Here is a 22,498-nt window from a genome sequence, read left to right as displayed (position 1 = left end):
TGTTTCCATATGTATGCATATATATGTATATACACGTGTGTGTATATAAAATTATTTTGTACATCTCTTCATCAGTTCTTTCTCTGGGTGCAGATGGTATCTTTCTTCATATGTCTTTCATAATTAATTAATTTGGGTATTTATAATAGCAAAAATAGCTTATCCACTTGGAGTTGTTCTTAAAATATTGTTGTTACTATATGCTACGTTCTCCTGACTCTGTTCATTTTGCTCTTTATTTTTGAATGCAAAGCTTTCCATTTTTTAAAGATCATAGAGCTCATCATTTCTTATAGCACAGTAGTATTCTGTCACAAACATATACCAAACTTGTTCAGTCATTCGCAAATGGATGGGCACATTTGCACTTTTGAGTTCTTTGCCACAACAAAGAGTACTACCATGGGCATTTTATAAGATACAGGTTCATTTCCTTTTCCCCTAAGAATCTTTGGAAATAGATCAAGTACTGGTATTGATGAGTCAAAGGGTATAAATAGTTTAATAACTCTATGGGCATAATTTCAGGTTGTTCTCCAAAATGGTTGAATGAGTTAACAATTCCTCTAATCAAGAATTACAGTTCTGGCTTTTCTACATTCCTTCCAGTATTTGAAGCTTTTCCCTTCAATCATTTTGGACAGTCTGGTACATGTACAAGGATATCTCAAGGTTGTTTCAGTGTGCATTTTTCTAATCAACAATGATTTAGAGAATTTTTTTGTATGATGAAGATTGCTTTGATTTCTTCATTAAAAAACTATTTTTCATATCCTTTGACTGTTTATCAATTGAAGAATGACTTGTATTACTAACCCTAACCCTAAATGCGCTCTATTTTTGATATGAGACATTTATCTGATAAAGTATTTGTACATTTGTCCCAAATTTTATTGCTTTCATTCCAACCTTGGCTATATTTGTTTCATTTCTACCAAACCTTTTAAATTTAATGTACATCAAAGTTCAACCCCAGGCCCCTACAATAGCTTAAAAATGATCTAAACCAATTCTAGAACAACAGAACTCAAAAAAAGACAGAAAAGAAAATACATACATACATATATATATGTATATGTAGAATGTATATGCATATGCACATGTGTATGTATATAGAATAGAATAGCACTTCAAAAAAAGAAACCAGGTCAAATTTTAAAAGAGATCCAAAAAGCCGATGAGGAGAAGATTGTCTTAAAAAGCAGAATTGGCCAAATGGAAAAGGAGTCCCAAAAATCACATTGAAGAAAATAATTCCTTTAAAATTAGAAGGAAACAAATGGAAGCTAATGACTTTAAGGGAAATCAAGAAATAACGAAAGAAAACCAAAATAATTTTTAAAAAAGAAGACAATGTGAAATATCTCCTTGTCAAAAAACAAATAGCCTGAAAAGTACATCCAGGAGACATAACTTAAAAATTATTGGAGTACATGAAGCCATAATCAAAAAGAAAACCTAGACATCACCTTTCAAGAAATCATCAAAGGAAACTGCCCTGATATTCTAGAACCAGAGGGGAAAATAGAAACTTAAAGACTCCATAGATCATCTCCTGAAAGTGGTCCCAAAATGAAAACAGCCAGGAATATTATTGCCAAATCCCAGATTTCCCAGGAGACTAGGAGACAATATTGCAAGCAACCAGTGAGAAAGAAAAACAATTCAAGTATCATGGAACTATGGTCAGGATAAGACAAGATTTAGCAGATTCTATGTTAAAGGATTGGAAGGCTTCGGATATGATATTCTAGAGGGCAAAGGAACTTGGATTACAACCGTTAATCATCCTCCATGAAAACTGAGTATAATCTTTCAGGGAGAAAAAGTTAACATTCAATGATATGGAGAACTTTGAAACACTCTTGGTGAAAATACACAAGCTGAATAGAAAATTTGACTTTTAAATATATGACTCAAGAGAATCATAGAAACGTAAACAGGAAAAGGAAATTATAAGGGATTTAATAATGTTAATTTGTCTACATTCCCACGTAGAAAGATGAGATTTGTATCTCATAAGACATTTTTTGTTATTAGGGTGGTTAGACAGAATACACATAGAGAATACAGATGTGCGTTGAATATGAAGGCATGGTATGTAATGGGTGTGCGAAATTTACTGGGAGGAAAAGAAAAGGAGAAGTCAAATGGGGCAAATTATCTCACATAAATGAAGGAAAGAAATGCTTTTGCTGTGGAGGGGAATAAGGAGAAAATGAGGTGGAGTAGATGAACCTTACTGTCTTCAGAATTGGTTCAAAGTGGGAATAACGTATACATTCAACTGGATATAAATATCTACAGTATCCTATAGAAAATTAGGAGGGGGAGAGAATAAGAGAATGCGGAGCAGTGATAGAAGAGTGGGCAGATTGAAGGAGGTGGTACTCAGAAGCAAAACACTTTTGAGGAGGAGGGACAGGGTGAAAGGAGAATTAGAATAGAACAAATGGGGAGTGGATAGGATGGAGGGAAATACAGTCAACAATAGCAAAGTAAGAAAAATTTTCTCTGACACAGGCCTTATTTCTCAAACATATGAAGAAATGAGTCAAATTTATAAAACTAAGAGCCATTACTCAGTTGATAAATGATGAAAAGAAATGATCAGTTTCCATATGGATTAATCAAAGCTATCTATAGACTCATTTAAATGAAACTCTATTGCTGGGAGAAATGCAGATTTAAAACTTTCTGAGATACTACCTCAAACCTATTAGATTGACTAATAGGACAGAAAAAGTAAATTATAGTTGTTAGAAGGGATGTGGGAAAAATGAGACATTGGTGCACTGTTGGTGGAGTTGTGAACTGTTTCAACCATTCTGTAAAGTAATTTGGAACTATGCTCAATGGGCTGTGAAACCATGTATACCCTTTGACCTAGCAGTAGCACTAGTAGGTCACCATTCCAAAAAAGACTAAAAACATAAAGGAAAAGGACCTATCTGTACAAAAATATTTATAGCCACTCATTTCTGGTGGCAAAGAACTAGAAATTGAGGAGATGTTGTAATGATAATTTGAACGGAATAATCTTTTCTCCTCATTAATACGTCTTTTAAGTTACATGGAGCCTATGGTGAGAAGGATTTGCTGAATGACTGGAGCAGGAAGAGGCAGAGCTAGAGCAGAGCTGAGAGGAAGTTAGTCTTGAAAGCAGTCAGAGCTAAGAAGAATGCAGGTTCCTGGGTAGCATGAGTGATTCTGTGATTGTTCGTGATTTTGTTACACTCCTCACTGCTTGCGATGAGTGTAATGGACCTGGTTTGTGGGAAGCCTAGTAGGGGAAGGTGTGGAGGTGGTGTTGTCCTCTGCATTGTTTTGTGTATAGAATTTTGTTACTGTGATGGATGTGGGTCTCAATAAATGTTTTGGTTCTGCCTTCCTTGTGGAGACTCTTTGGTATTTCATGATTCTGAATTGCGCCGTAATATTCACAGCTGTCATGGGCACTGTGAGTATGGCTTTGGCGCTACAGATGTCTATCTACTGGGAAATGACTGAATAGGTTATTGTATATGATTATGATGAAATAGTATTGTACTATAAGAAATGATGAGCAGGATACTCTCAGAAAAACCTGAAAAAACAGACATGGTCTGATCCAAAGTTAAATGCACTGTATACAAAATAACAGAACTCTTGCAGGATAATCAGCTGAGAAGGACTTAGCTATTCTCATCCATATAACAATGCAAGACAGTTGTGAAGGAATTATGATAAAAAATGCAATCCATCTCCAGAGAAAGTGCTGATAGCGTCTGAATACATATGGAAGGATAAGGTTTTTTTTACTATATTTTCTTGAGATTTTTTTCTATGTTTTCTTTCACAGCATGACTATTATGGATTTGTTTTGCATGACTACACATTTTAATGTATATGCAACTGTTTGCTTTCTCAAGAGTGGGGGGGGGAGGAAGAAAATTTGGAACTCAGCGTTTGAAAAGAAATGTCAAAAATTGTTTTTACATGTTACAGGGGAAAATAAAATACTTAAAATAAAAAATAATAAAAAGAAATTATCTACTTTACACTCAACTTTACTCTCTATCTCTAGTTTTTTCACAAACTGTTCACCTTTCAAGTCTGATAGCTTGTATGGTTCATGGCCTTTTAATTTTCTTGGAAAATCTCTCATTTTATCTAGATCATTTACTCATTTTTACTTTATCTTGTTAAATAGTGTAAGATATCAGTTTATGCCCAGTTTCTGCCAAAACCGTTTTTCAATTTTTCAAACAATTGTTAATCCAATAATGAATTCTTATTGCAAAATCTTTAGTCTTTACACTTGTCAAATACAAGGTTATGAGGTTTTTTTGTTGTTGTAAGTTGCATATCTACTCCACTGATCTTTCTATTTCTTAGCCAGTAACTTATAATAAGAGTGTAAGATGTGTTACTGCTAAATTTCCCTTTAATTTTTTTCATTATTCCCTTTGATATTCTTGACATTTTGTTTTTCCAAATGTTTTCCCAAATGTTTTTTCCAAAATTGTTTTTCTTATATTGGTTCTCCCTACCCATGAATAATTAATATTTCTCCAATTCTTTAAATTCGATGTTATTTGTATAAAAGTTGGGTTTTTTTTTTAGTTACATCACTCAGATGATTTATTCTTCTAACCCAAAGATTGTTCTAACATCACAGAAACATATTGAAGTACTACAAATTTTACAGTGCTCTGTTGCATTAGAAATATCAAACAAGAAAGATCTGGAATTGGACATCTGAGCCAATAAAAACTCAAGACAAACTCAAAAAAACTTTCCTCCCTTCCCCCAAATAACAGTGCTATCTGAAAGGTGATTTTTTAACATTTTTTTGGTTCTTATAGTAGAACCAGAAATAATTGCTTCAAAATACTTCCTATTGTATTTTTCAAAAGGATTCTTTTGAATTGTTAGTAATATACCCAGAATTCACAGCTGAACTCACACTGAAACATTCCCTCTTTCAAATCAGTTTGTTCTTAAGGTTTAGAGCTGAAAGGGGCATGAACAATCCTCTAATCCAATCCCCTCATTTTATATAAGAAACTGAGCCCTAAGAGGTAAAGAGACTTGTTCCAAGTCACAAAGATTATTAGGGTCAGAAGCTGAGTCTACATTTCTTGACTTCAGGTATTGTAATCTCTAGGCCAAACTACTGGAAAATCCGATTAAGTAGTATGGAAACATTAGCTCATCATGTACTCACCATGAGAAGGTTCTTGGATGACTACCTGAGTTTCTGCCTCAAAATATATTCTTTGCTTGGAAGTAGCTCCTTCACTTTTGGCAAGGAAACTCAAGCAACCTAATCTAAAATGCTGAAGGTAGGAGCACAGTTACTTCTATAATAACTCAAGAAGAGTTAAAGGGGAGTCAAAACCAGATTATAATGGATAATGTCAACACAACCCTTATGACAACAAAGAAATAATTCACAGGCTGCTGTGTATGATAATAATATTAACTGCTTCTTGAAAACAGTTTCCTGTATTCAAATCTTGGTAACTTAATGCAAGAGTTAAATATTTTGAAGTTGGCTTTATAATGCACTTGATATTTCTAAGCTGATGGTTATATTCAATTAATGATCCTAAAGTTGTAAAAATGAACTAAAAAAAATCTTAAAATGAACTAAATAAAAATTAAATGCTATCTTGCATTTAAATCCCATTGACTTTGTTTTGTTGTGAGAGAACAGGAAACTAAAAAAGAACCTGGCTAATATATATATCAAGATGAAACTACCAAATGTTGACAAAAGACAACAGTGTTTTGCACAGAGCAGATGCTCAATAAATGCTTGCAGAGCCAGGTGAACAGAGGTCAGTGGGCCCAAGCAGCTGCTCTTTAAGCCTGCATAGAACAAAACCTTTACTAAATTTGCTCTGTTACTAATATGCACAAAATAACATTAATTTTAAAAGGGCATGCAACAATTTTTATACTTTGGGTACAACAAGAAGAGGAGGACTCTTACATAGACAAGGATACAAAGTGGAATAAAGCCAAAGTGAGCTGTAATGTAGCTTGAATGCTGTGAAGGGAGCTCCAAAGTAATGACACAGTTCTTTAGGAATGTCAGTGAAACTTCAGGAGACTCTAACATGCATGACAGATTTTTAAACAATTAAAAAAATTGAATACTGGTGAAAGATGCTGGTCAGTATCCTAGAAGATCTAAGTCTTCAAGTAAGCTTGAGAGCAACCCAATAGGAGAGGGACTACTCAACATGCCTGATTTCTGCCAGGGAAGCACTCCCTGGGGTATCAGTTAATGGAGAGCTTCAACACCAACCAAAGTTGTGAGACACTACCTGCTACTATTTGGATGATAATGATTATAAACCTCAACCTAGCTTCCTACTGAATGAGCTACTTGATCTGTACAACAATAACTTTCAAAAGAATTTCCTGGATTAGGTTGAGCCAGGATAAAAAGGCAAACTTAGAGCCCAGGATGGACACAGACATACTGCTTAAAAAGCATCCACAAGCTTTTACAACAATGGAGGTTACCTTGGTATCCACTCCACCCTCAAAAGAACCAGGTAATTGTGCACTATTTCACACTAGACCTTAAAAAGACTCTTACTTAACATAATGCTGAAATCCTTCTGACATAAGCATTCTATATGGAGGGAGAGGGTTGGGTCCTGAGAAGATCCCTCTCCCTTCTCCCCCCAAGTTGGTTAGGAGAAGAATACTGGCTTAACTGGTGCTTTGTTCATCATCAACATCTCTTCCTCTGAGAGAATTTGCTGGATTCTATTATAAAAATACAAGGTTTAGAGGTTTTCATAAAACAAGTTGATTTTTTATGCCTTTCTTATCCCTCAAAGAATGCAAACAAATTTTTCCTTATTATTTTTGACTATTACCTCCTCTTTCCTTCTCAAATTGTCTGTCAAACAAGGAGTATACTTGGAATGTCTACTTAGTCCAGTTGTGTTAGTGCCAGTGACCATTTGGTTACCCCCAAATAAGGTATTTCATGAACAGATGCCCTCATTTGCTGTATAAAATGGTCACTTTTTGCTTATATATCTACATTTTAAAGAGCAGCCACATTTAATATTGTGAAAGATGATCTGCTTCCTTTTCCCGCCCTCTTGAGCAGTGATAAGCATCAGAGCATGTTCAAAAGAACTAGATCACATTATGCACTGCACATCAGTTCATCTATTCTCCCCAATGTATGCAGATAGAATGAATTGCCAAGGCTTTGAACCACCAGTCAACATCTTTCAGTGTCCTATTTCTCATTGGCCAATGCATACCAAAGAAGAGTGGCAGAGAAGGGTTATTATTGCAGTTTTCTTTCATTATTGAAGCTCTGGGCTAGTAAAGGCTGCAGTTTCCCAGCTGTGGAGTTAAGCTTTCCCAGCTGTGTGTTGCTGCAGTATTAAAGAGACAGCTTTACAGCCTGTCACCTCCTCAGGCAGACAGCCCTCCTGGTCTCGTAGGGTGGGGTCAGCTCCATACTTCAGCAGCAGTTCCACAATGTCTAAGAACTCACAGGCAGAGGCATAATGTAGGGCTGTCTGTCCATCATTATCCTGACAGTTAATGTCAGCTGTATACTGCAGTAGGACTTTTACTAGATCCTTATGTCCTCGGTCACATGCCCAGTGGAGTAAAGCCCTGCCCTCTTCATCCTTCATGTTCACATCCACTTTTTTTGATCTGATGGCTTTGGTTATGTGGTCAATGTTGTTTTCCCTGCAGTAATCAAATATGTTTTTGTCTTCTTCTCTGATAGTTTCTTCTTGATACAAAGAACTAACAACTGGTCCACCAAACCCAGCATTTACTTCTTTCCCTTTTTTCTCTGGCATCTGAGGGTTCCAGTCTGGATCCAGTTTTTTAACCACTGCAATATATTCCTGCATTGCTTGGCTAGGACTTGAATCTCCAAGTGCCTTCCATGCTTCCCATTTCTGTTTCCCCTCAAAATCAAAGAAGCTTGGTTTAGGTGTATTACAATTTCCAACTTTGACCTGCTTGTACCTGGCGTACAGGTAGAGGAGCTGCTCCCTGCTGGCCACCTGGACCAGGCCCTGCAGGTGAGCCGCCGCCTTCTCAAACAGCTCCGCCAGGCTGTCGGGCGGCTCTCGGTCAGGGCCGGCCGGGGAGTCCCCCACGTCCCCAGACTCGTCCCCCGAGCTCAGCTCTCTGCCGCTGTCGCCTGTCGTGGCCCCCGGGGCCGGGTAGGGGGAAGCCATGGCCCCCGGGCCCGCTCGGGACGGGCGCCCGGGGCGGCCCACGGCGGGCGGGTCGGCTCAGCCTCGGCTCCGGCTGCCGGCGCTGCCCGCGCGCGCGCTCCCCTCTCTCGGGTCCTCGCTGTAACTGTCCCCGGGGGCGCCTGCGGTGAAGCCGGGGCCGGGGCAGGCCGGCGTCCACCTTCGTTCGCTCCCCCACGGACCCGGGCCCGGCTCTTCCCGCTCCCGCCAGAAGGAAGTTCGCCAACCCCGGGGGTCCGATCTCTCCAGCGGCGGGAGGAAGAGCAAAGTTGGGTTTTTTTTTTTTTAATATAATTTTGCTTATATAATTCCTGGGTTTGTTTTGATAAGTTTATTCAAATGTATTTTGTTTTGTCAAGAGTTATTCTGAATAAAGGTATTTTAAATATATAATTATGAACACCCTGTTCCTCTACCCTTAGCCCTCTTTCTTTCTCTTTTAGCTAGGTGACTAATAAGCCAGTGGACATACATTGTGGTTGTATGTGACTGGAAGAAGCACAATTATAAAACAGCAAAATTCTATATACTTTCCATACTTTCTTAAATTATATGGTAAAAGTTTTATCTTCTTTTGTGTTATTCTTTTGCTAACTCATGTGTAATGTGAGACTTCCAACTTAAAAACATGGACCCTCATGTTGCTTCGCTTTGATGATGTTGTGCAAAACACTCCCTTTACTTTTTTGGATTCTACGCTTTCTAGTCCCACTTGTTAGTGAAAGTCTGATCATATAGAGGACAGAAGCCAACAAAACATGGCACACTAGACACAGAGATAATAGGCATAAAGATGACATGAGATTACATTTTTTTAAATTAATCACATCTACACATTTCTTTTCACCTTATTTTGAACTTCAATTTCTTCCTGTTACTTGCCTAGCCCAGACACACTGGTTCCACTTAGGAAGCAAGATTTATTTTTTAAGCATATAGAAGTAGGTGGACAAAATATACAGGATACAAGGAGGGAGGGATAAGACACTTCAAAAAGACAATCTAATAATCTAACAATATATGCACGATTCACTTTATCTTTCCACTGTTCTCTATAATCTTCCCTGAATTTCCCAGGACAATAGATTAATATTTGCATTTTATGTATTTTAAGTGGTCATATAAATTAGATGGTCTTTTTCTCATCCCTAAATTATATTTCTATATGTGATTACACTACTACATGACATGCATTTCTATCACCAATGGATACTGAATGATAGTATCGGTAGTCTAATAATAATTAATCCAACAGCACAGGAAATTACATTTGTGATTTTTCTTATGCTGTGTAGTAGAATGAAAACATGTGGCAAATGTGATTCAAAGTAGAGAAAGACTCAAAGGTGAGGCAAATGGAACCGACAATTTTATGAGAAAGAAATACCGTGAAGGTGTTGGAGAATTTTCTATTCTTACATTTACTATTTTATAGATACATTAAAATTATAATGGTTCACAGTTTTTCAACTGCTCTTATTTCATGGAAAATTTCATTTTCACTGAACAAAAACTTTTGTGCTTATTTGTCCTTTAAAATGCAATCATTTTTATAATGTATTCAGCAAGTATAACTAGAAATTAATAGGTAAAAATACTTGGAAAAAATAGAATAGGGAACTCTAAGAATTGTTCCTGCCATCTGGGATACATGCATATATATGCTTTGAGTTCTTCTACTTTCATGTGAAACATTTGAAAAACTTGACTCATTATAAAAGACAATAATAATAACTTACTATTTTCTCTACACAGATACCAGTGGGAAATATTGTAATTGTATATGAGAGTACCAGAGAGGTTTCCATATTTTTAAGGGGAGAAAAATAGTTGGAGAATGTTCTTTGGGATTCATTACTCAAAACAGAAATGGAAAAGAAGTCCAGTTCATTCTTGGTAATAAATTTATTGATATTTCATTGCAGTGTAATGATTACCTAAACCGCAGTCTCTAAAGATGTCCCTATTCAAAGTTCCTAAATTAATGAGCAAAGCCAGAATACTTATTATTAAGTCCTCTTGGGTACCTCTTTCAAATAACAAGTGTGCATTGCATATCTGTTACTACAGCCACTGAGATCAAATGGAAAGTGTAAATAGTTTACAGTGAATATTTGAAATTGGGAAAATTACATTATGAAAAATCGAGTATTAATGGTGATGGAAGAAGACAAAACAAGGTTGAGCACCAAGTTCAACACTTGATCTTCTTCCTGATGATTCTTAATTGAAACGTATAAATAGAATATCAAAATTTTTCCAAGATTTCTTTCATCTCAGTAGAATATAGAGGGGGAAAGCATTTATTAAACACCTTCTATGTGCTGTGCATAGCGCTAAATACTGCATACATTATTTCATTTGATCTTCATGACTACCCTTTGAGTTAGTTTCTGCTATTATCCTCATTTTACAATTGAAGAAGCGAGGGTGGGCAATGGTTAAATGACTTACCTCATGTAGCTAGAAAGTATCTAAGGCCAGGTTTAAACTAAGGCTTGGTGAATCTAGGCTCAACACTTAATGCACTGTACAACTTAGATGTCTCTAAAATATAATAAAGACATTAGAGTTAAATCTAGATGAAACATTTGACAGAACATAGTAATCATATTGTGTTTGTGCTTCAAAATACTTTAGACTGCATTCACAATACTTAACAGCATACTTGCTTCAGTGACGAAATTTTGACATCAGTCTGTCATTAGAAAGTGAATTCCATAAACACATATGCATAATTATGGCTTAGTAAACTATCCTTGACATTAATAACTTCCTGAGATTCCTGAATACCTCTCATAATCTCCCAGTCAAACTGAATGCAGAATACCAGATACATGCGTGGAATAGCTTATGGAAACAAGAGAAGTGTAGTGTGGCATAATGGAGTTCTATACGGGGAGTTAAGATACTGGTAACAATAACTAGCTGTGTGATCCAGGGTAAATTACACATTCTTCTCTAAGCCTCAGTTACTTCATCTGTAAATTGCAGAAGACATTATCACCTACCTCTCAGAATAGTAATGATAATCAAATGGGATAGAAAACATAAAAATTAAAACAATTTATTAATATATTAATAATATGACTGTGTGCTTTTTAATCAATTCAGGAGAAGATTTAGGAATTAGTGCTAACTGTAAATGAGCTATGGCTCTGGGAAGTTATCCATCATGTATCTATTGTCTAACATATCCAGTTAGATTTCCTTAAACACCTATGCTTGTTGGTCTCTGGTCTCTAAGCAGCAAACATTTATTAAGCACCTCCTATGTTCCAAGCACTGTGCTAAACGTAAAGAATCCAAAGATTTGCGAAAAGAGCCCCTGCCCTCAGGAGGGCCACATTCTAATTAGAGAAATAACCTGTGTAAAATGATATTCAGTTCTGTCTCCTTTATGTCTCCTCCCAATATGTTTTTGTTCAGGTCTCTATGTATCTACTTAACCTTTTAGCAGCAAGGGGACATAAGGTATCTCTGGAAAAATTCCACTTTGCTTTCTTCTCTCTAAAGTTCCTAGGACATAACTTCTTTGTCTCCAGTCTTTGCCTACATTCCTCCTTCTTTAAAGATATCACTCAGTTCCCTGAACCACATACCAAATCTTCACTATTGTACCTTCCTTGGTCTGACAGGTCATTGCCATCTCTGAATCTTTTCATGCCTTTCCCACTCGCTCTATGACCCTTTAAGGAATTTTTTAAAAATTAATTTAAATATTTTTAGCTTTCAACATTCATTTCCACAAGATTTTTATTTCCAAATTTTCTCCCCGTATCTCCCCTCACCCACCCTGAAAGATCTTGCTCTGTGATTACCCTTTCCCACAATCTACTCTCCCTTCTATCACACCCCTCCCTTCCCTTATCCCCATCATCTCTCTTTTCTTGAAGGGCAAGATAGATTTCTATACTCCATTACCTGTATTTCTTATTTCCCACTTGCATGCAAAACAATTCTCAACATTCATTCCTTAAACTTTGAGTTCCAACTTCTCTCCCTTTCTCCTTCTCCACTCATCCCCACTGAGAAGTCAAGCAATTCAACATAGGCTATATATATATGTGTAGTTTCACTAAAAACTTCCATAATAGCCAGGTTGTGAAAGACTAATTATATTTCCCTCTATCCTATCCTGCCCGCTATTTATTCTATATTCTTGTTAGACCTTGTCCCCCCTAAAGTTATTACTTCTTATCACTCCCTCCTCCCGTTTGCCCTCTGTTCTATCATCTGCCCATCCCACTGATCCCCTTCTCCCCTACTTTCCTGTGGTGTAAGATAGATTTTCATACGAAATTGAGTGTGCATGTTATTACCTCCTTAAGCCAAATTTGATGTGAGTATGCTTCATTTTTTCCCTGTCACCTGCCCCCTTTCCCTCTACTGAAAAAACTTTTTCTTGCCTCTTTTATGAGATAATTTGCCCTGTTATATTTCTCCTTTTCTCCTACCAATATATTCCTCTATCACATCTTAATTTTATTTTTTAGATGTCATCCCTTCCTATTCAACTCACCTTGTGTCCTCTGTCTATATATACATATACATACACATAATATATAATATATATGTTTAATACATACATACATACACACACACACACACACACACACACACACACACACATATATATATATATATACATATATATAGTGTAATCCTCCAACTATCCAAATACCGAGAAAACTTTCAAGAGTTACAAATATTATCTTTCCATGTAGGAATGTAAACAGTTCAACTTTAGTAAGCCCCTGGTGATTTCTCTTTGCTGTTTACCTTTTCATGCTTCTCTTGATTCTTGTGTTTGAAAGTCAGATTTTCTATTCAGCTCTGGTTGTTTCATCAAGAATGTTTGAAAGTCCTGTATTTCATTAACTGACTATTTTTTCCCCTGAAGTATTATAATCAGATTGGTTGGGTAGGTGATTCTTGGTTTTAATCCTACTTCCTTTGACTTCTGCAATATCTTATTCCAAGCCCTTTGATGCCTTAATGTAGAAGCTGCTGGATCTTGTGTTATCCTGATTGCATTTCCACAGCACTGGAATTGTTTTTTCTGGCTGCTTGCAAAATTTTCTCCTTGACCTGGGAACTCTGGAATTTGGCTACAATATTCCTAGGAGATTTTCTTTTTACATATCTTTCAGGAGGTGACAGGTGGATTCTTTCAATATTAATTTTACCCTTGAGCTCTAGAATATCAAGGTTGTTTTCCTTGATAATTTCATGAAAGATGATGTCTAATCTCTTTTCCATCATGGCTTTCAGGTAGTCCCATAATTTTTAAATTGTCTCTCCTGGATATTTTTTCCACGTCAGTTGTTTTTTTTCAATAAGATATTTCCCATTGTCTTCCATTTTTTCATTCTTTTCTTTTTGTTTTGTAATTTCTTGGTTTTTCATAGGGTCATTAACTTCCATCTCCTCCATTCTAATATTTAAAGTATTATTTTTTTCAGTGAGCTATTCAACCTCCTTTTCCATTTGAATACTTCTGCTTTTTAAAGCATTCTTCTCGTCCTTGGCTTTGTGGGCTTCTTTTGTCATTTGAGTTTGTCTATTTTAAAAGGTGTTATATTACTCAGCATTTTTTGAGTCTCTTTTAGCAAACTGTTGACTCATTTTTCTTGATTTTCTTCTATCTCTCTCAGTTTTCTTCCCAATATTTCCTCCACCTCTATTACTTGATTTTCAAAATCCTTTTTGAGCTCTTCCATTTCCTGAGACCATTGCATATTTTTTTGGTGGTTTTGGATGCAGGACTTGATTTTTATGTCTTCCTCTCAAAATATATAGTTTTCTTCTTCATCTGAAAGGATGGAAGAAAATAACTGTTTACTAGAAAAGCAACCTTCTATAATCTTACTTTTCCCCCCTTTTTTTGCATTTTCCCAGCCAGTTTCTTGACTTTTGAGTCCTTTGTCAAGAGGGAGTCTACTCTGGGGACCTGTAAGTTCTCAGTTCCTGAGAGGTAGCACAATCAAGGGGGAGGTGTTTCCTCCTCTCCTGGCCTGCACTCTGGTGCGGGAGCTACCAAAGCTTTTCTGGCCGGGATTTGCAAGTAGAATTCCCTTTCCAGAGACTCCACCAGCTCCACCACGCCAGAACACTTCCTCATGACAGGTCCACCACTCACGGCTGACACCCAAATCAGCAGCTCAATTTCCCCAGGGTCTTTAGGCCAAACACTCCAAATATGGATTTGACTGCTGCCACTGCTGCCTGGGACTAGGGCTAGGAGAGGGCCCTGCTCCTTTCTCACCCAGGTGAAAAAGCTTTCTCACTGACCTTTGAAGCATTTGTGGGCTGAAGGATCTGGGAACCACAGCTGCTACTGGAGTTTTGGTCCCTGAGGCCTGTTTCAGTTCTGTTCCCTCTGGTATAGTGTTGCCAAGGCCACACTGGGCTCCATGGGTTGTGCTCCATTTCACCCCCTGTGAAATCCACCTTTGCTGTAGGCCCTCCAGGCTGCCCTGGGGTGGAAATATCCTTCACTGAATCGCTTTGTGGCTTCTATTGCTTTAGAATTTGTTTAGTCATTTTTCACAAGTATTTTATGGGCTGTGGGGGAAGAGCTAGAGTAGATGCTTCTTTCTACTCGTCCATCTTGACTCTGCCCCCTTTTAAGGGATTCTGTACCTAAGCCCTTGGCTCTCTTTCCTGAAGCTCAAAACTCCTTTGATTTTCTGGAGTTGGGCCTCTAATACCCTCCAACTTTAGATTTTCCCAACTATTCTCTCCCATTTGATTTATTTGTCTCTGAGAAAGGAGGGAATGCAGTTGGTGTCCTAATACAAAAAATGATGAAAAAATTCATCCTGTGGGATAGATAAAACTCTAGACAGTGTCCCTCAGCACCTCCGAGGTTGTCTTTGTACAGTAGTGGCCACAGCTCTCCTTATTTCTATCACTGAGGGCATTTGTCTTGACTCTCCCTTAATGGTACATATCCCCAATGCAGTTGAACTACTCCTGAATTCATACCATACCCAACATTTGTCCTCTAGCAGGTTAGCCAACCTTGAAATGACTGCTATCCAAACCTAACCTGATCATCCAACATGTAAACACACTCAACTCTGCCATCAATATGCTTGAGGTAGAAACTGAGGATGAGACTTTAGAACACAACTGTAACTTATCTGGATGTCCTGCTTCTCACCCTTCCCCAGGTGGACCTGATGGAAACCCCCCTAGAGGGAACAGACTTTGACTGATACACTGAAAGATCCTGCTTTAGAAATGAGGAAGGAGACTTGGCTGCTGGTTATGGTATCACCACAACCACAGAGGTTGTTGAAGTTTCATCACCACCTGATGCCCCTTTGACACAACAAACTCAACTCTAGGTTTAGCCTGAGCTGTTAAAATAAGAAAAGGGAAAAGGAGTAATATTTATACTGAGAGCTGGTATACATTTGGAGTGGTAACTGGCTTTGGGATGCTATGAAAAAGGTTTCCTCACATTCTCACTCCTTTAAGAATTAGAAACAAGTTTCCCATCTATTACATTGTTTGCTTCTTGCCCAGGCTGTAGCACTAATTAAAATTCCAGGGCAGAAGCTGAGGAAACAGCATACATTCAGGTGGAAATGACATAGCTTACCAAGTAGCTAAAACTGTAGCTTTAACTCCCCTAATTCCTGAGAGAGTGGAGTCTCCCATGGTGCAAAAGCTTTGGGAACTTTCACTTTGCCTCATAAGAATGGTCTTATTAGCATATTCATCCCAATCTGAGGGACTGCTTAACCCTCTTAGCCTAAAAAAAGATAGCTATAGCCCAGAAAAGAATACTCATTACAGAGCAAGAAAAACTCCAAAAGAAGGGATGTAGACTTGATAAAAGAATAGGATTATGAGTCAATCCTGAAGAGAACCAGGGCATCTTGTAACAGTAGAAAGGCCCCCAGTAGCAAGAAGAATGCAGGACCCTCCCCTAACAAATCGGGCGTCAGACTTCTGACCTCTCTCCTTTATTAAAGCAGCTGTAAACCTATCTATTCTATCTCCAGGTTAGAGTGGGAATCACATAATTGCTTCTTGTTCCACAATAATGCGAGAGCTATATCCTTGCCTGGAAGCACTCTACTCTGTGAATTTAAGTCACTCTGCTGAGATTTCATTCTCCAGTACATACTACTGACATTTAACTCCCTCTACACTGGACTATTCTTACATGGTTCTACTGTATTTCAAATCATCCCTCCCTCTTGGGAAGACCTCTACACTCTTTTGTACTCCATACTCAAATTATTCCTATTTCCGGGGACCCACTCCACTGAAGTTCCTCTCCAGTTAAGTCCACTGATGGTAGAGGCTCACTTTCTTGCTGCCTTGTTGGCAGCCATCAGATCCCTGACTGCTAGCTCAGCCACCTCTGGCATGCTGTATCCATCTACTGGCAAGTTCTAGGCAGTTAATCATGGACCTGGAACATACTGGAAAGCTTGTTGTCACTCTCCAAACACAGATTGATCCACCTGCTCTCATGGTGTTACGAAATCACAGGGTGCTAGATGCCCTAACAGCTGAGGTAATTGGGGCTTGTGCCATCATTGGAGCAGCAATGTTGTTTCTATGTCAATCAGTCCTCGAAAATAGAGGAGACTTTCACGCCCTACACATGAAAGTTGGAGATTCTTGAAATGTGGTCAAAACATTCTGGAGCATGTCTTCTTCTAACCTTCCTTTAACCTATTCTCCTGGTTGGCTGGAAGCGTTGGAAGCGTTCTCCATTCTTCCTTCCCAGGGCTGATGTTTCTCTTCCTTATTTGCCTCGTCATCTACCTTGGCATTCATTTTGTAACTTACCTATTCACTTCTGTCTCACATAAAAACAAAATCATGTTTCAGGTGAATGTTCAGCCTCAGTCTTCAGGGCTCTCCTAACTTTGACGAAAAGTAGGGAATGTAAGGGAATTTAGGATTCTCATATTAATTGATGTGATAAGTGTAATGATAATACTATCAGAATATTTTGCAACTCCTTTTTTTCCCAGGAGATTCTGGCTTGATAGAAGAGACAGACCGTAGCTCAAAGTGATCTACCAACTTTTGAGTATTCCTGCATTCCTGCGCTTGGGAATGTTAAGTGAATTGAATCAGAGATCAAGAAAACCCGTTGCCATCACAGGACTCTGGTTCTATACCCCACTGAGTAATCATGACCACAAATATTTGAGACAATCAACTTCGAAACTTTTTCATAGAGGACCGAGGAACACATGCATTTTCCACATATTAGCCTGTCATGAGAACAGCTATTCAAAACCTGAGAATGATTATATCATGGTCTGGCCCATCTGTGATTTTTTTATGTATTTAAGGTTTGCCTTTCCCCCAGCAAGTCAATCATCCCTAGTAGGACTTCAGGGTTTGCAGTCTTCCTTCCTTACACTGAAATTCATTAATCAGAGACTCCATTAATCGCACATCTTACTCTAAATTTCTCTGTTTTGTCTCTGGTCATTCCCAGGTTAGAGATCAGTCCAGTCTGGGCCACAAGAACACCAACATTTGTCATTTTTTTTGCTCTCATATTAGTCAAACTGATGGGTGTGAAGTGATATCTTGAAGTTCTTTGAATTTGCATTTCTCTAATCAATAGTGATTTAGAGTATTTTTTCATGTGACTGTAGATAGCTTTTATTTCTTCTCCTGTAGATTGCCTGTTCATATACTTTGACTATTTATCAGTTAAGAAAATGATTCTTATTCTTATAAATTTGACTAAGTTCACTATATATTTGAAAAATGAGGCCTTTATCAAAGAAATTTGTTTGAAAAAAATCCTTTCTCCCAGTTTTCTGCCTTTCTTTATTGGTAAGGACTTCACAGACAAGAAGGAAAGAATATTTGATAGTAAAGTTTTAAATGAATAGTAAAACAAATGGAGAAAATAGTCTTCAATGATTGCAAATATATAAAATACATCTTTCTATACATACATGTATATACCTACTACATACATATATACATACACACATATATTTTACTCAAGTCGTTTGGGTAGAAATTTTTTCAAGGCTACAATGATGTCCTTGTTTCTCAAGAGGGTTAAATATTGGTGTCCCAATGCAGTAGATAAGAGAAAACAATTTGTCTATTTTTTTTTTTATTTTTTGGACTTAGGTAGCCAATACGCCATCATTCCAGAACCAAAAAATAATCCAACATCCATGAGATGAGAAGAGTATGTAGAGAAGACTTTGTGTCTCCCAACAGCTGATGGAAGTTTCAGGATGATGGTGATAATTTTGATATACGACGAAAGTATTAGCAGTAAAGGAGCTATTACAAATAATGTAGCATTAACAAAAATAAAAAGTTCACTCAAAGTGATAACACTACAGAACATTTCATTAGTGAATTGAGATCACAAAAAAACGTGATCGAGTTTGTCAGAACCACAGAAAGGCAGGGAGAAAATTTGGTATGTAAGTTGTATCTCAACTGGAATCCCACGTATTCAAGAACCAAGCACCAGTTGGATTTGTTTCTTTTCGTTCATCATGAGAGTATAGTAGAGTGGTTTACAAATAGTTACGTAATGATCAAAGGCCATGACAGCTAGGAGGAGGCATTCAGTGACTCCAAAAACAAGAACGAAGTAAAGTTGTACACCACAGACTACAAAAGCAATATTTCTGTTCTGGGTCCAAAGATTTTTGAGCATTCTGGGAACCATGACTGATGTGTAGCAGATTTTCAGGAAAGAAAGATTTTTAAGAACATAGTACATGGGTGCTTGGAGAACTGGATCAGCATTGGTTACTATATTATTAGTCCATTTCCAAACAGGATACTCATGTAGATAACCAAGATAATCACAAAGAGAAAACTTTGAATATTGGGAAAGTCAGAAAATCCTAGCAGAATTAATTCTATTCTGAATGTGAGATATTTTTTTCCTGTCATTCTTGTTTTATGTCTCATAATCTTAGGAAGAGATGAATCTGAGTGGCTAGTTCATATCCCTCTCTAGGTTGTCATATATTGATCTGTAAAAGATACGTTCAGATTAGATTAAAACCAACAACTTTCCAGACCTATCATTGCTATTATATTCTACAATTTTTTTATTGATCAATTCCAGAAATTTTGTTTCTCATTTGAAATTCAATTAAAATATTGATAATGAACACTGATAAAGCATATTAATAGTCTAATATGGAACAATTCCCTATCTTCTATGCCGTATATACTAAAATTTACAAAAAAATTTTCATCCTTATTACTTTTCATCCTTAGTACTGTTTCCTGTTTATTTCTGTAGCAATGATATCTCTTGGCATTCCTACTTAATGGATCTCTCCTTGTCTTATTTATCATTTATATCACACTCCTAAACCATGCCTATTTTCAATGTTTCCTTTCTTGGGCTATTTTCTATTTTCTTTTCACACTTTTTTTTTAATTTGGTGTTGTCTCTAAAAAACAGTTTTAATTATTTTTATCCAAATGTCTCCCAGCTTTGCATATTCATCCTTATTCTCTCAGTTCTAACTTGTACACCTCCAACAGACTATTTAACATTCCAAAATAATACATCCCATATCTACTGAAACTCAATGTATGCAAAACAGAACTCAGTAACTTTCCCCCAAAACATAGTCCTCTTCCAAACTTCCCTATTTCTTTTAAGAGAACCAACATCCTTCTGGTCATGCATATGTACAACCTTTGTATTAACTCGTACTCCTATATTTTCCTCATTTTAACATCATCAATCAGGTGCCACAACTTGTTTTTTTTTTTTTTGCCTTTACAATAATAGGCCTACCCATCTTTTCATGTATCTCCCTACTTTCACACTCAATGCCCTATTACAGAATAATTCTGCACTCATATTCTCTTTCAACAACATCCTAAAGAGTCCACATTGATTAAATCTTAAAACTTCAAACGTTAATACTTTCTCTGAACAATTGCCAGAGTGATGTTCCATGTGCATCTTAAAATATCCCCTTCCCCAATATTTGCCCGAAACATCCAAAATGATTTTCCATATATACCTCTACTCCCGTGGGAGTAAAGAGATTTATAGGGGAATGAATAGGAGAGTTGTTGCAGATATAGAAAAAACAAAATGTATTCCTGTTTGTTTGTACTTGGGAATGTTTGTGTTTGTGTATGCAAATAAATGTGTGTGCATGTACATACATACATACATACATGTGCTTTTTGGGTGTAATGCCATCAAACACGTAAGTGGAAACACATATATGTACTGTGCGTTCATGTTTTGGATATATGTGTACACACAAAATGTACAAATTTGTAAAATGTTTATGTATGATTCAAGTATGTGCATGTTATATATGTATCATGTGCCTATATGCACCCTGATACATAAATTCATGTGTGCATACTCACAAACCTTCCCAGGTCCTTAGATAGACCTACACATGCACTTAAATTTGTATGTGTGTGAATTCCTGTGTGTATATGTGCATAAATATATTTTATATATAAATACATTTATGTATGTATATGTATATGCAGCCAACCACTTACATGTATGTATGTATATCTTCAATGGGTATGATACTGTCTTTTTACTTCATTTTTCCCCCTCAACTGCCATGACAAAAAATCCACGATTGTAGATTTAATTGAATTTAATGAATTTTTTTACTTTCTTTTCATTCAGGGCCAATATAGGTACATGACATTGGTGAAATCAGACATAAAGTATCTATATTCTAGTATGAGTGTATTGGAAGGAGAGAATGGGAGTTTCTCTCTGTCCTCTAAGGTAAGGCAAATTTATCTAACTCTTCAGAATTTCCCAAGACAGAAAGACTGGTAGTGAGCTACTTAGTCTATGGACTTAAACGTCCTAAATACTTTGCAATTTAATTCAACATGTAATTTCCTGTCCCAAATATGGTTTCTCTTCAGATATAAATTTTTCCTATGTTGGTTACAAAATAAACTTCTATTGATTTTATAATTTTCTCTTCAAAATCTCAATCTTTCTCCCATATCTCTGAAGTGATATATCATTTTTACTAAAATGACTTATAGTTCGGATATCAATAACTCTAATTTCTAGGTCTAACTCTGTTCAGAACCAACTTTGTAAAACAAAGAACAACCTTGGAATGGTTTTTGTTTTAGTTTCCATGTCTGTGAATTATGATAAACATTAGCTGAATAGATAAATTCAAATGAAGGGTTTATGTATATAAAACTATGTATTTTTGTGTGAATATCACTAAGTGAAAGGGTATGCAGTTTAGTGATTATTTAGGCATATTTCCAATTTGATTTCCACAATGGCTGTACTAATTGAAAGGTCAAATAACAATTCTTGTACATGAGTCCTAAAAGGTAGACAGTGACAGAACAATGACAGCGACAGAGCGAAACACAAACAGAGAGAGAGACTGAAAAACGGAGGAAGCAAGGCTGAAAGAAAGACAGGAAGGAAGAGACATAGAACAGATCATTTCTAACATCTATCCTCTAATAGCTTGCATTCTATATTCTAAGGGCATTCTTCTATCTCTAACCTTTGTTGCTACATCTAAATTAATAAATCATATTCCAACTTTTAGAGTCAAATTTACTTCTGACTTTTCATGTTGAAAACTCAAGAAATTCTTCATAGAATTGGCAAGAATTTGAACCAGAGCATGACTGTTTTAACTCCAAATTAGTACTGCTCTGTGATATATAAACATTTTAAACTGTTATCATATAATTGAAGTATTACAAGAAAAAGTGCTATAAAAATTCACATCCATAGCTATTGAGAGAGCTTTTTTTCTCCTTTAAATATATTGTTGGAAAGTCTCTTTCCATGAACTCTTCCTAGTATTTCCTCTGATTCTCTACTATCAGTGCTTATGTTGGCCATATTTTCACAAGGAAATAAATGCGAATGATGTATTCCTGAATTATGATAATACCATCAATAAGGAACCTTTGATATTATATACTCAACAGTGTTCTCTTATGTGCGCATAATTGCACCAAACTCTCAGGATCATGGCCTGAGGGAGTGTGTGTGTGTGTGTGTGTGTGTGTGTCCAGAACTACTTGTTCCCTACAGAGAAGAATTTTATCTAGTTCGCTCATACTTTCTGATAGTATTTGCTCTTAATTGTGAAGAATGAACTTCCATTTGCATAAATATAATCAAACAATCTCTGCTACCAGTGATACACACACACACATACACACACATATACATATATATTTAGTTAACTTTCCTAGATATGTCCTTTTCTGATACGACTGGA

General features: G+C 36.7%; 2 pseudogenes; both read right to left on the bottom strand.

Annotated features, from left to right (window-relative positions):
• Positions 1-4,593: 4,593 nt before the first annotated feature.
• LOC140516802 (acyl-CoA-binding domain-containing protein 6 pseudogene) lies at positions 4,594-8,240 on the bottom strand (annotated as a pseudogene).
• Positions 8,241-18,240: 10,000 nt separating this feature from the next.
• On the bottom strand, positions 18,241-19,166 carry LOC140516852 (olfactory receptor 10AG1-like; annotated as a pseudogene).
• Positions 19,167-22,498: the final 3,332 nt, after the last annotated feature.

This window comes from Notamacropus eugenii, chromosome Y, assembly GCF_028372415.1.
Source record: "Notamacropus eugenii isolate mMacEug1 chromosome Y, mMacEug1.pri_v2, whole genome shotgun sequence".
In the NCBI taxonomy this organism is placed as follows: Eukaryota; Metazoa; Chordata; class Mammalia; order Diprotodontia; family Macropodidae; genus Notamacropus; species Notamacropus eugenii.
This window is presented reverse-complemented; position numbering and strand designations above follow the sequence as displayed.